At 49.6% G+C, this 15058-nt stretch overlaps 1 protein-coding gene across 2 annotated transcripts in view; it reads right to left on the bottom strand.

Moving 5' to 3' along the window:
* The window catches only part of CSNK1E (casein kinase 1 epsilon), a 33894-nt gene extending 23477 nt beyond the window's left edge, over window positions 1–10417 (bottom strand). The window contains exons 1-2 of one of the 2 annotated variants that reach the window (XM_072843978.1): window positions 10308–10417; window positions 7756–7850 (exon numbers count right to left, since the gene is read on the bottom strand). The gene's annotated coding sequence lies outside the window, so the exon portion shown is untranslated. The remainder of the gene's footprint in view (window positions 1–7755; window positions 7851–10307) is intronic. The other variant, XM_072843980.1, reaches the window with a different exon arrangement.
* Window positions 10418–15058: the final 4641 nt, after the last annotated feature.

Here is a 15058-nt window from a genome sequence, read left to right as displayed (position 1 = left end):
CTCCCGCCCGGCGCGCGCCCGCCGGCTCCCATTGAGCCCCGGGCCCGACCGCTGATGTCATCCCCGGCCCGCCGCCGCCGCCCCGGAGGATTTAAAGGGCCCGCGCCTTCGGCTCCCGGGGACGCTGGGGGGGCGGGGGGGGGTCGCAGCCGGGAAACACAGTCCCCCAAGCCTGGCGAGGAGCGCGTGGCAGGAACGCGGTCTTACGTGTGGGGCCGGGAAACACACAGCCACCCACACCCCATCCAGTCTGGGGCACAGGTGGAAAAAAGCCGGGTGGGGGTGGGGAGGAGGCGGGTGCACACATAGCTGGGGTTTTCTAGACCCAAAGCCTCCTCTTCCCCCGTTCTCTCTCCTCTCAACCACCCCACCGCCAGGCCACTGCAAAAGGAGAATGTTGGGGGGGAGGGCTCTGAATACTGCAGAGAACACAGGCCAGGTTGGTTCAGGGGTCAATGATTTGACAGGACAGCAGGAGATAGAGTGACGTTGACAAAAGACCCAGGGGGGTGGCCAGAGCTCAGCTACCCTCACCACTACCCTACCCCGGTGCAAAGGACCCTCCCAGCTCTTCCAGCAGCTCAGACTAATGGGCACCAACCCTGATCCTGGTCTCAGGGGTTTAATGAGGAAACACCACCCTCCCCGCCCTGAAACTAGCACTTGGGTCAGGGTTCCCAGTGGTGCCCGGATGCCTGAGGCACCTCCCACCTCTAGGCTTGGGTTTCCACAATTAGGAAGAAGACCCCTTGCTCCCCAGGTCACTGGGAGAATTAATTAAGGCTTCTCACCAGCTTCCAGGGTAGCCAATGAAAGGTTCCAGGGCAAAGTTATTAAAACGATGATATTGACACTGCACCATGCAAAGCTCCAAATGATGACACACATCCCTTCACACACACACACAGTTGTGATTGTGAACCCACAAAACACCAGAGTGCACTGCATCCAATCCCGGAAGCATGGTTCCCGGGAAGAGTCGCTTCCATAATAACCACATCTTCCCTCGAGCCTGAGGGACTTAGTCACACACTGTCCAAACTAGTGGGAGCCCCACAAATCAGGTTCTTCTATCCCAGACCAGGAATCTGTGGTCCAAGGAAGGGAGGAGTTTGCCCAGGACCACACAGCACAGCAAGATACAGAGCTGGCCTGGGCCAAGACATGGCCAACATGTCCCCTTTGCCAGAACAGGGGGTCACCAGGCAAGGTGGTTGGCTTTGCTGGACCTGCATAGTGATTTTTTTTTTTTTGTTATTTATATTGTTTTGTTAATTGATAACCACTGTTTTAAATGTGCCGATTTCCAGGGGCCCGGGTGGCTCAGCGGTTGAGCGTCTGCCTTTGACTCAGGGTGTAATCCTGAGGTTCCGGGATCGAGTCCCCCATCAGGCTCCCTGCATGAAGCCTGCTTCTCCCTCTGCCTCTCTCTTTGTGTCTTTCATGAATGAATAAATAAAATCTTTAAATAAATAAATGTGCTGATTTCCTATTACAGGTCCATATTCCCTACTTCTCTTGAAGCCCTGGGAGAGAGGGTAACTCTGAGTCCAAACTCACACTGGGTTCCTCCCACACTCAGCTGGCCTGGGCAGTAGCTACCTACTTTGTTCCTTGAGCTTGTTGTACCCATTTTTATGATTTCCTTCATCCCCTTGAGGCCCCCAAGTATGCCCCAGTCCTAGAAGTCAGCCACCCCCAATGCCCTGCCCTTTGTTACCTGTTTTCTTTTTTTTTTTTTTTTAATTTTTTATTTATTTATGATAGCCCCACAGAGAGAGAGAGAGAGGCAGAGAGACATAGGCAGAGGGAGAAGCAGGCTCCATGCACCGGGAGCCCGACGTGGGATTCGATCCCGGGTCTCCAGGATGGCGCCCTGGGCCAAAGGCAGGCGCTAAACCGCTGCGCCACCCAGGGTTCCCTGTTACCTGTTTTCATCCCAATCTTACCAACCCTGAATCCCGAGGCTCTGCTTGCATTGTCACCAACCCCACTTGGGCTAAGGTGAAACAAGGTGCCCAAGCCTGGGGCCCCAGACAGAGGGACCCTGGCATTACTGAGCAGGTGTGGAATGTACCCCTGGGTCCTCCATCCTCACCACTCCACCCTCCAACCTGAGCCCTGCTGCCCAATTATGGCCTCCCTCTCCAGGAAGGGACTGGCACTGCTCAGGCATCTACTAAGCACCTGGCCCTGGGGGAGGTGGTTAACCTCTGAAACAACAACAGATTAAATCCTACTCTATTCTTTCCCTGGTTTACAGAGAGGGCATCTGAGGCTCTCAACAGTGCTTGCCTAAGGACACACATTAACCATCACAAAGTCCCAGCTTCCTTGCCCCAATCTTGTCACACTCCCACCCCAGCCCCTACACTGAACATAGAGTGACATCCTTCCCCACATCCTTCCCCTGATTACCTCTACTGTGGGCCTAGTTCTCTTTCCTACTCCCCTAGAAGACCAATGTTCTCCCCCACCCCACCTCGCAACCAGGGACTTCTAAAAAGCTTTGCAGCTCAGCTCTTACAAGAAACTGAGACATGACACAAAACCCAACAGAGGAATAGAGGTGATTCCAAAGGGAAAGAAATCTTATGGGGTTCTAGCAGCCTCTGGGCCTGACTGCTCTCTTCATTCTAGGTTCTCAAGGATTCCTCCCAGGACTTAACTCTCAACTTTAAGGCCCAAGGGTGTGGCCAGCTTGAGCTCATCCCAGTTCCGCTCCCTGCACACCCACTCACTCACCCTGAAGATGCAATCAGCCTGGAACATTAGGTGTCAGTGGAGTCCCAGCTCACATGGGTCCCACCCCAGAGTTTAGCTGCTCTGCACTAGGTCAGAAGAGACTCCCCGGCACCCTTCCAATCTAACACTTTGTTTTTGTTTCTTGGCACACCACTCCCTCTCCCCCCTCCCCTACCCCCGGAGCACTGGGCTGGGGATCTCAAGGACAGCCCTGCAACTGCCAGCCCACAGGATGATAATGCAGAAGCAATCAGCAATGGGAAGGAAGCTTTTGATCCTCCCAAAGGGATCTGCAGTCTGAGTCTTGACTGTGGGCACCCCACCCTGGATTTACTAAACATCAGGATGGTCCTTCAAATGGCCCTACACAATCTGTTCTGAGGTCTTAGCCCTGGCAGTCCCTGTTGCCTGGGATGCTTTTCCCTCAGATATCTGCATGGCTCATTCCCTCCCCTCTCTGAGGTCTTGGCTCTTATCCCCTTCACAGGGAGGCCTTCTGGTCTTCCTGATTTAAGATCCTAACCCGACTAGGGCACTGCCTCCCCCTCACCTCAACCCACCCTCACTGCTTCATTTTTTCCTGGCACTTATCTCTATATAACATATTCTACATGGTACTTATTTGAATTTTTTTTTGTCTGAGCCCCCTACTAGAATATAAGCTGCTATTCTGGGGATACCACTGCTATTTGAGGGGCACTGCTATTTTGGGGAGGTACTATTTGGGGGACACCACTGGTCACCAGAGTCAAGAACCATGTCTGGCACATAGGAGGGGTTAATGAATATTTGCTGAATGAGTGAATGAATGGTCTGTGAAGAGACGGCCTTCGCTCTCTCTGACAAAACATCAAGAGCTACATTTATTGAGTGCCTACTGTGTGCAGGCCCTCTACAAGGCACGTTATCTGCACTGACTCATCCTACCCTCACATCCACCCTCAGCAGAGGCAGCGGAGAGGAGTGGCCTAGCTGAGCCCGCACCCCTAACCACTCTCCCAGGCTGGGGGAGAACACAGTTCCAGAACGAGTCTGCAGCCCCTCTTTCAGGGTCCTGAGCCCCAGTCCAAGAGAAGCAATATTGGGGCCCCCATCAAGCGCCACAGTGGCCTGAGGGGTTCATTTATGTAGGCCCCATCATTTTACAGGTAGAGTCTGAGACTCAGGGAGCCTTGCTTGCTCAAAGTCACAAAGAGAGCCCAAGACGGGAGCCCCATGTGGTTAAGAAGCTGGCTTCAAATGCTGACTTTGCCTCTTTTTAACTGTGACCCTAGCAAAGTTCCTTAAAGTCTCTGAGTCTCATTCATAAAATGGGGATAATGCAGATGATCATGTACAAAAACAACTTAGTCCTGAGTAAGAGGAAGATGTTGATAACGTGCCAAGGAGCCGGCATGGAGTGGAATCCAGGCCACCTGATTGGACTTCTTTTAGAACCTCAGGCTGGGTCTCTGGCTTCTTTCCTTGCCTTCTCCTTCCCCTTTGGGTTGGAGGTGGGCAAACCCAGGTGGGCCCAGGTGAGCCACTGGCCTTGCCCACCCTCCGTCTTCACCCACAGCATCGGCTCTAGGATGCTCCTGCAGGAAGTCTCTCAGTCTTCCTATTCTTAGCTGCTACTTATGCCTCTCTCCCAAGACCCCCAAGGGTGGATGGCTCACCACACGCTCTGCTCCAAGAGGCCCTCTTCAAGCCTGCCAGCCTGAAAATGCTGCCCAGCGAGACCTTGGCAGCTTGCCCCTGGACCCTTCCATGATGTTCCACCCACCTCTGACTGCTCCCAGGGCAGTGCCCTGTCTCCAATGAGGGCCTTGGCCTAGGCCTCTCCAGACTCCGCTGCCTTTAGACGCTTCTCCTGGTGATCTCACCACATCACCATGCCTGGTTGTTCTCCGGCAGTACTTCCTCCCTCCTCCATCTTCAGTGGAGACGGAGCTGGGTTGGGTAGCAAGAGGCCGGGACCAGGGGCCAGGAAGCCCACATCTGAGTCCCAGCTCAGCCAGTGAATTTCAGCAGGAACTGAGGGAATCCACAGCCTCCTCTCCGGGGGCCCAGACAAGGAGACCTCTAAGGCCCTGTCTTCAGTCTCCCCATCCATAAGGGCTGGACTGGATGGGGAAGGTCCTGTACACTCCACATCTGGGGCGCTCTGTTGAGAAAGACCCTGAGGTCACACACATCTGGGCTCAGTGGGAAAGGGTTTTCTCTGCCCCTCCCATTCAAAACCTTGTGCACATCCCATCAGCTCCCCCTCCCAACTATATTCTGAACCCAGCCACCTCTCACGGTGGGCATACTTGGATACTACCGTAGTTTGTTACCTGTGAGATCACATCCCTTGACTACTGAAAATACATCAAATGCTCTCTCTGTCCTTAGTGTGAAATCCATGTTCTTTCCCAGGCCTGCTATGATCTGGCCCCTACCTGCCTCTCAGACCTCACCTGGAACTATCTTTTTTCATTTTTACTTTCATTTCATCAAATCTCAGGGCCTTTGCACTTGCCGTTCCTTCTACCTAGAATGATCTCTGCCTGCCCCCCAGATCCTCAGTCTTCAATGTCTGCCTTCAATGTCTTGAACACAATGACTTGCATTCAAGTCACAACCCAAAAGTCACCTCCTCAGAGAGGCCTTCTTTGACCACACAATCTTTATTATTATTATTATTATTATTATTATTATTATTATTTTAATGTAAGCTCCATGCCCAACATGGGGCTTGCACTCACAACTCGAGATCAAGAGTCCCATGACTGAGCCAGCCAGGTGCCCTGACCGCACAATTCTAAGCAGGCCCCCTTCCCCTCTGCCTCTTTCTTTTTTTTTTTTTTTTTTTAATTTTTTAATTTATTTATGATAGTCACAGAGAGAGAGATCCCCTCTGCCTCTTTCTACTGGATCACCCGGCCTTTTCTTTTTTTTTGAAGTTTTTTTTTTTTTAATTTTTTATTTATTTATGATAGTCACACAGAGAGAGAGAGAGGCAGAGACACAGGCAGAGGGAGAAGCAGGCTCCATGCACTGGGAGCCCGTTGTGGGATTTGATCCCGGGTCTCCAGGATCGCACCCTGGGCCAAAGGCAGGCGCCAAACCGCTACGCCACCCAGGGATCCCCCACCCTGGCCTTTTCTTTACAGCACTTCCTACAGGCAAGAAACATTAACTTGTTTATTTTTAATGCCCTTAAACATAAGCTCCAAGAGGGAAAAATCCTCCTATAGGTGCTCCTGTGGGTGTCCAGTTGGTAATGGGTGCCCTGTAAATACTTGTGCAATGAGCGAATTCTGCTGTGGGTGTGTGGTCATAGGGGTGGAGGCAAGGGCCTGGCACTTTCCATCTCTGGGCCAGATGGTACCTGACAGCCTTCCCTCACATAAGGCCTCACTTACCCTGTGGTGTCTCCCCACCCCCTCCACCCCTGCTCATGGTGGGCCCTTGGCCCTCCCCGCTCCGCCCCGGCAAACCCCTCTCAGTATTCCCCATGCTGCCAATCTCCGTTGAGGAATCAACTCCCAGAGGAGTTGTCACTAAAGGCACAGTTACAGGAACAATGAAAACACCCAGCATCACCCAAGGGTCTCTGCCTTCACCTCTGCCCACCCCTACTCCCCCACCCGTCTGCATCCTTCCTTCAACCTGGCCTGTCACCCCACTGCCCCTCCATTCAACAAACCACACTGTTTGCACTGCTGCCAACTCTCTCTACAATGCGCTCCTTCCATCCTCTGGGAATCCAAGGAATCCCATCTCTAGGACACACAACCACTCATTAACTGGGCCGCGGGAATTACGATGATTGCCCTGGCTAATAATCCCAATTCCCACAGCAACACTTCCCAAGTCAGCATAGTTGGTGCGATTCATCATCTCACCCTGTCTCCACAAACACTTCCTGATGCCTACTCCTCACGGGTCCTGAGAGGTCCGCACTGAGCCCTGCCCGCCTCAAGCTGACAGTCCGCCTCAGCCAGTTGGGTGTACACCAGAAAAAAATATGGACTAAGAGAGAGTCCATGGACCAGAGAGAAACTGCTAGATGGTGAGAGCCACAGGACAGGTCTACGTGGCCTGGCATCACTGGGGACACCAAGCAGTGATGAGCTGCCCCTCGCCCTCCAGCCAGGTGTTCTGTGAAATGCACCGCTGGGGAGTTATTTTTTTTTTTCTTTTTTTTTTCTTTTTTTTTTTTTTTTTTACCGCTGGGGAGTTCTTAACTTTTTTTTTTTTTTTTTTTTTTTTTTTTTTTTTTTTTTTTTTTTTTTTTTTGGGGAGTTCTTAACTTGATGCAGAGTGTTGCAAGGATACAGCATCCAGATAAGACTCTGAGGCTCCTTCGAAGCAGACTGCCCACTAGGCCCCTTCCATGGAGAAACTGGGGAGGTGCCCCTGGGGATGGTGGAAGGAGGAGGGGCTTGCATGTAGATTTGGAGGGTGGGAAGGAACAGCCTCAGCCAACACTATGGTAGGAACCTCAGACATTTGAAGGGGGGGGCCCTGTGGGGAGATGGGTCAAAGGGCACCCAGGATCCCCCTCCTTGGTGGGGAGAAAGCTGATGAGGAAGGTGGGATGCAGGCAGGGTCTTTAATCTCAAGCAGGTAAATATTGGATTTATCCACTGGTTTTGCTCAGAACAGCTTGGAATTTTGCATGCAGAAGGGAAGAAGAGGGAGAGAATGAGCAAATTCTCATTTATTGTACAATGTGGCACCACAATAGACACCTCTCACCTGTTCTGGTTTAGTTCTACAACAATCTCATGAGCCAGAGATCATCCCACCTGTTTTACAGGTAGGAACCTGAGGCTAAGAGAGTGAATATGATCTAATGTTCATAAAGGTTATGAAGGACTCCAATTTACCCTTCCAGACCCACCCTGGGGCCTCACCCTGCCTTATAGACTGCAGCCCAATCAGCTTTGTCTCCCTCAGTGCCAACGGGAACCTGGCTACATACCTGGGCCCCCACTGAAGGGTACCCCTTGTTCCTCAGGACATCATGAATCCACTCACCCACTTCCAAAGCATCCAGGGGATTCTGGTGACCACCAAAGTGACTGTCTCCAAAGTAGATGTTGGCCACCCCAGGAAGTTCACAAAGTGATCCACTGGGGTATGGGAAGAAAGATCAGAATTTGTATTCTTATTTAGTCTTTAATCTTAACTTTCTAAATGTTCCATTTCGATGGATGTTTTATAATGCACACATTAGCACAGTAGAACATTTATACCCAAGTTTTAACAAATACATTTGCATTTGAATACAAAACGCATGCTCAAAAATATTTTTACAGAAAGGGGTATGCAACAAGAGTTCACATTAGCATTGGAGGACCCCAGCGATTGAGTTCTCACTTGAGAGGCAGTGGCGGTAGAAACCCTGAACCAGCTGGGTTCAGATCCTTCATCAGCTATTTCTGGGCTGTGGGGCTGGGTGAGTTTATAGAACTTTCATAAACTTCTGTTCCCTCATTCAGAACTGGGATGGCTACAGCACCCACCTCCAATGGATTAAAGCCTACAGCCCAGAGTCTGGCACCTGAATGATAGACACAGTTATTATTACTTCAGTCACAGGGAGGAGGGCTGGGCCTGGCCTGGGCCTTGTGGTGGGTCAAGCCCTTGAGAACTGCATCTACTATGGAGGCATACGACCCAGAATAAGTCATTACACATCAGCGTTACCAGGATTAAGACAGAGATCGCTAAAATTGCTAGGGGAGGCTGACATCCTTATTACTGTCCTGGAGTGACAGGCCAGGCAGAAAGAGATGGCCTCAGAGGGTCGTGTACCCTCACGACAAGATGTTTTTAGCACTTAGGAACTCTTCCCAGGGCACGAAGCCTTTTCTTATCTAGCAGTAGCATGCTGTAGGGCAAATTAGAAAGAACAGTATCTCTCAGGTCTAGAAGCAGATGGCTCATGAGAGTATGGAATTTCCCATCCTAACTGAGATGTGGCCACAGGTAATCACCTGATTCAGCTGACAGGTACCCAGACCTCCCTGTGAAGATGGCCAGGGGACCATAAAGATGAAGGAGTCATGGTGAGGGTATATGAGCAGAGATTGAACAGGCCCTAAAAATGGAAGGAGGCCCTAGCTACCTGGAGATGGATAGGCTTGGCAGTGGGGACTAAGTAGGTAGGTGGGGACTTACTATCCCATTTCACAGATGAGGAAGTGGAAGCTTAAAAAACAGAAACATTTGTTTTTTCTCAGGATACCTTAGCCTGGTACAATTGCAGCTGATGACTCAGCCCTGACCTCCTCCTCCTCCCCCTAGAAATCAGTAGTCTCTGGCTTTGAGATCCCTGTGGGAATTAGGAGCCCTGGTGTCTAAACCTATGCTGTTACTGCTCCCTGTGTGCATCCTGAACAAATCCTCTGTTTTCTGAACCTCAGCATTCTTATCTGTCCAAGAGGTTGATTACTAAGCTCCACTTTTGCCCTCCTCTCCTACTCTTCTTCCAATTCTCTCACTTCGAAGCCCTTCCAGAAGCTTATCTCAAGGGATTAAACTCTTCTAGGGGCCTTAGTGACCGCAGAGTGGATGTGAGCCCGTCTGCCCCAGACCCAGAGACATCTCCATGCTGGGGAGCCTGCCCCTTGTCCCCAGCTTTTCCTCTACTCCCTCAGCAGCTTCAGCTGGCCCAAATCCCTCCTCCAAACTCACAAACACATGGACCCTTTTTCTGCCAGGGCCATGGAGATAGAGGGGGGGAGGCTTTCTACATAAATTAGCTCACTTGAGCCTCACAATGATCTGAGAAGTTAGCTCTATGGACCTATTTTCCTCATGTGGAAACCGATGCAAAGATCCTTCTTGAAGCCCAGTGTTGGAGGTGGAGGTCTTGGCCTGTCTGACCCAGACCCCAAGTTTTCCTATGACACCTTCCCGTCTCCCCCTCAAATCCTGCCTCCAAGTGTTCAGAGTGGCTCCCAACTCTGGCCCCTCCCTCAAATGTAACATTATGCAGCCATTAAAAATAATGATTACACATACACGGATGACTAATAACAACACAAGAAAATGCTTATGACACGATGTTAAGAGAAGAAAAGCAAGACACAAAAATTGTAAATACAGTATGATAAAATGATATCAAAGTGATTGTGCACAGAAACAAGACTGGGAAAGAAAACACCAGAATATCCGCAGTTGTTGTTGTTGTGTGTGTGTGTGTGTGTGTGTGTGAGAGAGAGAGAGCACCACGGGCGATTTCTTTCCTACTTTTCCCCATGTCAGTCAATCCCTGCACATTACTTTTACAACAAGGAAAAGATATCATGTACAAAAAAATGATAGATTTGTGGTTGGAAACCTGCTGTTTCCTCTTCAACTTGCTCTCCTTCAAATCCCTCCAGTGCCTACATTTCAGTACAACGTGACTATACCCAAGAGACGTCGCAGGAGTTTGGAGAGCAATCGGACCCTGCAGACCCACGCCCAGCTCCGCCTCCCTGCTGCCTGCTTTGACCAGACCGTCCCCAGCGTCCAGGGAGGGCCCCCCCCAACCCGGCCCCTCCTCCCAGCCCCCCGCCCGAGCTCCTGCTAACGCTCACCTGCCACTCGCAGGCCGGCCTCTCGGAGATGCGAGATGAGCACACCTGTCCCTCCAGGTGAGGACTCGGCCCGGGCGCCGCGCGCAGGAAGGAGGGAGCCGGCCGGGGGCGGGGCCGTGACGCCACCCTCCAGCCCCGCCCCCGGCTCCCGGCCACGCCCCGGCTTCTCGGCCCCGGGCGCTCGTGACTGTCATGCTTGCGGGGTGAGCCGCTGGCGACACTCGTCCGGACCCGCGCGCCCCCGTGGGCGGGCCGGGGCCGGCGGCAGCACCTGCCGGAGGGAACCTCCAGGCGCGCCCCCGGGGAGGGCGGGCTGGAAGGGGAGGTCCTACTCTTCGCAGACGAGGGCCCCTTTGAGGAGCCTGGGAAGAGCCGGGGTCCCCCACGACCCCCTGACTCCGCCTCCACCCCTGCTTTACGGAGAACTGTTGGGGCCGCAGATCCCAGGTTCAAATAACCTGGGTAAGGAATGGCGTCCGGGGGACGGAGGGAGCCTCTGATTCCCCTGAAGGTCTTCTCTCGGTACCCCACTCTATGCTTCCCTAGGACCCTTCCTCCGACGCCTTCTGCTAAGGAACCAGGAATCGGGGGAGAGCGGAGTGACCTAGAAGTGTGATTCCAGCCCTTGGGGGTTGGGAAAAGGTGATCTGGCCTCTGATGCCTGTAGTCAGACAACTGTCTTCACCTACTTTATTTATTTATTTATTTATTTATTTATTTATTTATTTATTTATTTATTTATTTATTTTTATTCATTCATGAGAGACACAGAGAGGGAGGCAGAGACACAGGCAGAGGGAGAAGCAGGCTCCGTGCAGGGAGCCCGACGTGGGACTCGATCCCAGATCTCCAGGATCAGGCCCTGGGCTGAAGGCGGCGCTAAACCGCTGAGCCACCCGGACTGCCCTTCACCTACTTTTATATCATCGGAGATTGCTTATTTTCGGCAAAGTTCCCTGTTGGAAACGCCAGCTCCCTTCTGGCGATGGCAAAAATAAAGGGCACCACTTCGTTGAAAAGGCAATCAGGCTTCACCTATCCAAAAGCTTTAAAAACGTGCTTGTCCTGGGACCCAGCAATTGCATTTCTGAAAATCTACCCAAGGAGGTCATTCAGAATACACATTCATTGTGGCATTCGCCCGGCTTTTTTCAAATTGTGGCATTCTTTATAATGGTGAAAATTGGAACTAGTCTAGGTGTCCAACACCCGGGGCAGGGGTGACCAGCACAAACACACATGGAATATTACACAACCATTAAAAGTCATGTTTACAAACAGCTTATAATAATATGAGGAAATGTGCTACAATATTACAAGAAGAAAAGCAGGATGTGAATGTGTGTTGACAGCAGGATTACAGTTGTACTTAAAAGCAGAACACACTTGTGTACACAGGAAAGAGCCTGGAAAGAAAATGCTTGCTGTGGTTCTTTCTGAGCACTTTCTGGGCACTTATGAAGCTTGTTTTGTTTTTTTTTTTAATCCTTCTGTTTTGCTGTATTTTCTCCTAATGGGCTTATATCACTTTTATAGAGCTCCTTTATTTCATAAAATGTTCACATTAACTGAGCACTTCCTATAATCTAGGATAAGCCCCTTTCATGTAATCTGTGCAATAGCCCTGAGGTAGGAATTATTCTTTTCCTCAGGTTACAGATGAGGAAACCAAGGTCTGAGAGGTTGTTTCCCCAGGTCACATGGATAGAAAGGCTCAGAGATCCTTTCTCTCTTTCAAGGCCAAGGAACACTTTAAAACATCCTCCGGGGGCAGCCCGGGTGGCTCAGCGGTTTGGCGCCTGCCTTCAGCCCAGGGCGTGATCCTGGAGACCCAGAATCGAGTCCCGCGTCGGGCTCTCTCCATGGAGCCTGCTTTGCTCTCTGCCTGTGCTCTGCCTCTCTCTCTCTGTCTCTGTGTCTCTGATAAATAAATAAAAAAAAATAAAAATAAAAAAAAACAACACCCTCTTGTTAGCCACCAGGCTACAAGGGCCACCAACTTCAGGTAAGGAGTCAGGGATGGGGTTTGTCCGCCCTTGGGCTTCACGAGGTGGGGCAGTGGGCAAGGAAGCCACAGAGTCTCAGCAAGCCCTCCTCCCTGTGGGTGAGTCCTTCCCTCTTGCTAGGGAGGCTTTGAGGCTGACTCCTCCCTGGTGGGACCTTCCCAGAGACCAACCTCCAAGGCTGAGAGGTCAACTAGCTCAACCTTGTCGGTCAGTTTTGTAACCTTAATATGTTTTCTGATTATAAAAGTAATATATATTTATTATAGAAAATTGGAGGTCAATAAAATATAAAGAAGGAAACAGAAGTCAATCCCATTATTGCTTTACCTTTTATTATAGATGTTTAATTTTATTTTATTAGTTTTTTTATTTATTTTTAAGTAATCTCTATACCCAACATGAGGCTCAAACTCATGACCCCAAGATCAAGAGTCTCCTGTTCCACCAATTGAGCCCACCAGGTGCCTCTAGATATTTTAAATAACACTAAAAAAGTAGAGGGACTATGGTATAATGAACCCATATACCCATCACTAAGTTTCAACAAACATCAGCTTTTTCCATTCTTGCTTCATCCATCCCCCACCTACATTTTGTTAAAGGAAGTTCCAGATATCATATTATTTCATCTATAAATATTTCAGTAATTATCTCTCACAGATAAAGACTTTGTGGAATAACAACAACGATACATACACAATAACATTATTACACCTTGCAATAGTGACACTTATTTTTTCATTTGATTATTTCATAGGCAATTGATATTCAAATTTCCCTAATTTGTTTCCAAAATGTCTTTTCCAGTTGATTTCTTTGAATGAGGATCCACAGTAGGCCCTCCTATTGTATCTGGCTGATATTACACACCATAAAATTAATCATTTTTAAAAGGTTTATTATTTGAGAGATAGCAGGAGGGAGGGGCAGAGGGAGAGAGAATCTCAAGCAGACTCCTCGCTACCTACCTACCCTACGTGAAACCCGACACCTACACCAGGCTCCATTCCACGACCCTGTGATCAGACCTGAGCTGAAATCAAGAGTTGGAGGCTTAACCAACTAAGCCCCACAAAATTTGTACAAAATTAGCCAAAACTTAAAGTGTATAGTTTGGTGGCTTTTTTTAGATTTACAAGATTTGCAACCATTACCACCACCTAATTCTCTAACACTTTTGTTAGAGAATTAGAAATTTTGTTAGGGAAAAGGAAATCCTATATCCACTAGCAGTCACTCCCCACTCCTGCCCTCCGCTAGTCCCTGGGGACTTCTCATCTACTTTTGTCTTTGGCCCTATTGGAGGTATTTTGTAGAAAGGTGATCGCACATTATGTGACCTTTTATGTCTGGCTTCCCTTTGCGTAATGTTTTCAAGGTTCAACCATACTGTGGCAGGTGTCACTACGTCATTCCTTTTTATGGTCGAATGATACTCCAGACTTTGTTGCCGAGAGTCTGGAGTTGGTTGACTGCATGCATCCCTGTGGTGTCTTGAACATGCTCCACTCCATGTTTCCTACCAACTGGTAATTGAAATGTAGACTTTGGAGGCTGGAGGCTTGATTTGATTTGGACTCAGTGATTTTATCTAGAATATTCCACAGATGATGTTGTGTTCTTTCCTGGTGCTTCAGAGCAGGAGCTGCAGTATGTCAGGCTCTTCCATCTTTTAGGGATGGTAAGGTTGATTGGCCCCTTTAGGTGTTGTTAGCCTCATTGTCTGTTATAAAGTTACCCATCGACATTCGATCCCCTGATGTTAGCATCCATTGATGGTCATGACCTAAGTCTGCTCTTTCACTCTTCAGTTTATAGAAAAGGAAACTGAGGCAAAGAAAAGAGAAGTGACTTGCCTAAGGTCACAGGGTTAGTAATAATGAACTATGAATAATGAACTATGCCTGGTGCTGCACTAAACACTTTGCATGAACTGACACATTTAATCCTCTCAACACCGTGGCTGGCTCTGTATTACCATCTTCCTTTTCAAATGAGGAAACTAAGGCCCCATATGTTGAAGAAACCTGCCTTTCTTTAATGAGTCATTTGGTAATTCTTGTCAGGAGGTTCCAGATGACAGAGAAATAGGAAAACACAGTTCTTGCTCTGCTAAATATAGACATAGGCAAGGTGAACAGAATTTTAAGAGAGAAAGAGACGGGAGTCATGGAAGTCTTCCCAGAGGAAGCATCGCTAGAGCTGGGCCTTCAAGTATGTGTAGGAGTTTGCCGTGGGGCGTAGAGGCAGAGGAATGAGTTCACCATATGAATAAGGCCTGAGGTGTGATTTAGGCTGTGGTCGAAGACTCCATTCCATACGATGAACATATTCTTACAAATGTCTGCCTTTGAGAAGGAGGAAGAGAGAGGGTGTGGTTTGACCCCACACATACTCAGAATATGCAGACTTATCGCAGAGTGAGGAGGGCAAGGAGCACTGGCCTAGGAGTCTGGAGATGAGTGTTCAGTGGGCTGTGAGGCCCGGATGCTGTACCCAGGTACAGTCCCTGCCCTCAAGTGCCTAAGGAAAATGGAGGGAGATAGACCGGGGCATCATTAGCTCTTGCCCTGGAAAGGGGAAAGGTCATTCAGTCCCATCCCAGTCCTCAGCTCCAGCTCCAATATTCTGGAGGGATCCTACCTCACATATCTGGACCATCGAGTGAAAAAAAACCTCCAGCAAACTGCACCATCGAGTGCCTGCTGTGCCATATATGTATTTGCTTTTATGTGTCCTTTTCAA

Source organism: Canis lupus, chromosome 11 (assembly GCF_048164855.1).
Source record: "Canis lupus baileyi chromosome 11, mCanLup2.hap1, whole genome shotgun sequence".
NCBI lineage: Eukaryota > Metazoa > Chordata > Mammalia > Carnivora > Canidae > Canis > Canis lupus.
The sequence above is the reverse complement of the archived record's forward strand: the minus strand, read 5'-3'. Positions and strand labels throughout refer to the sequence as shown.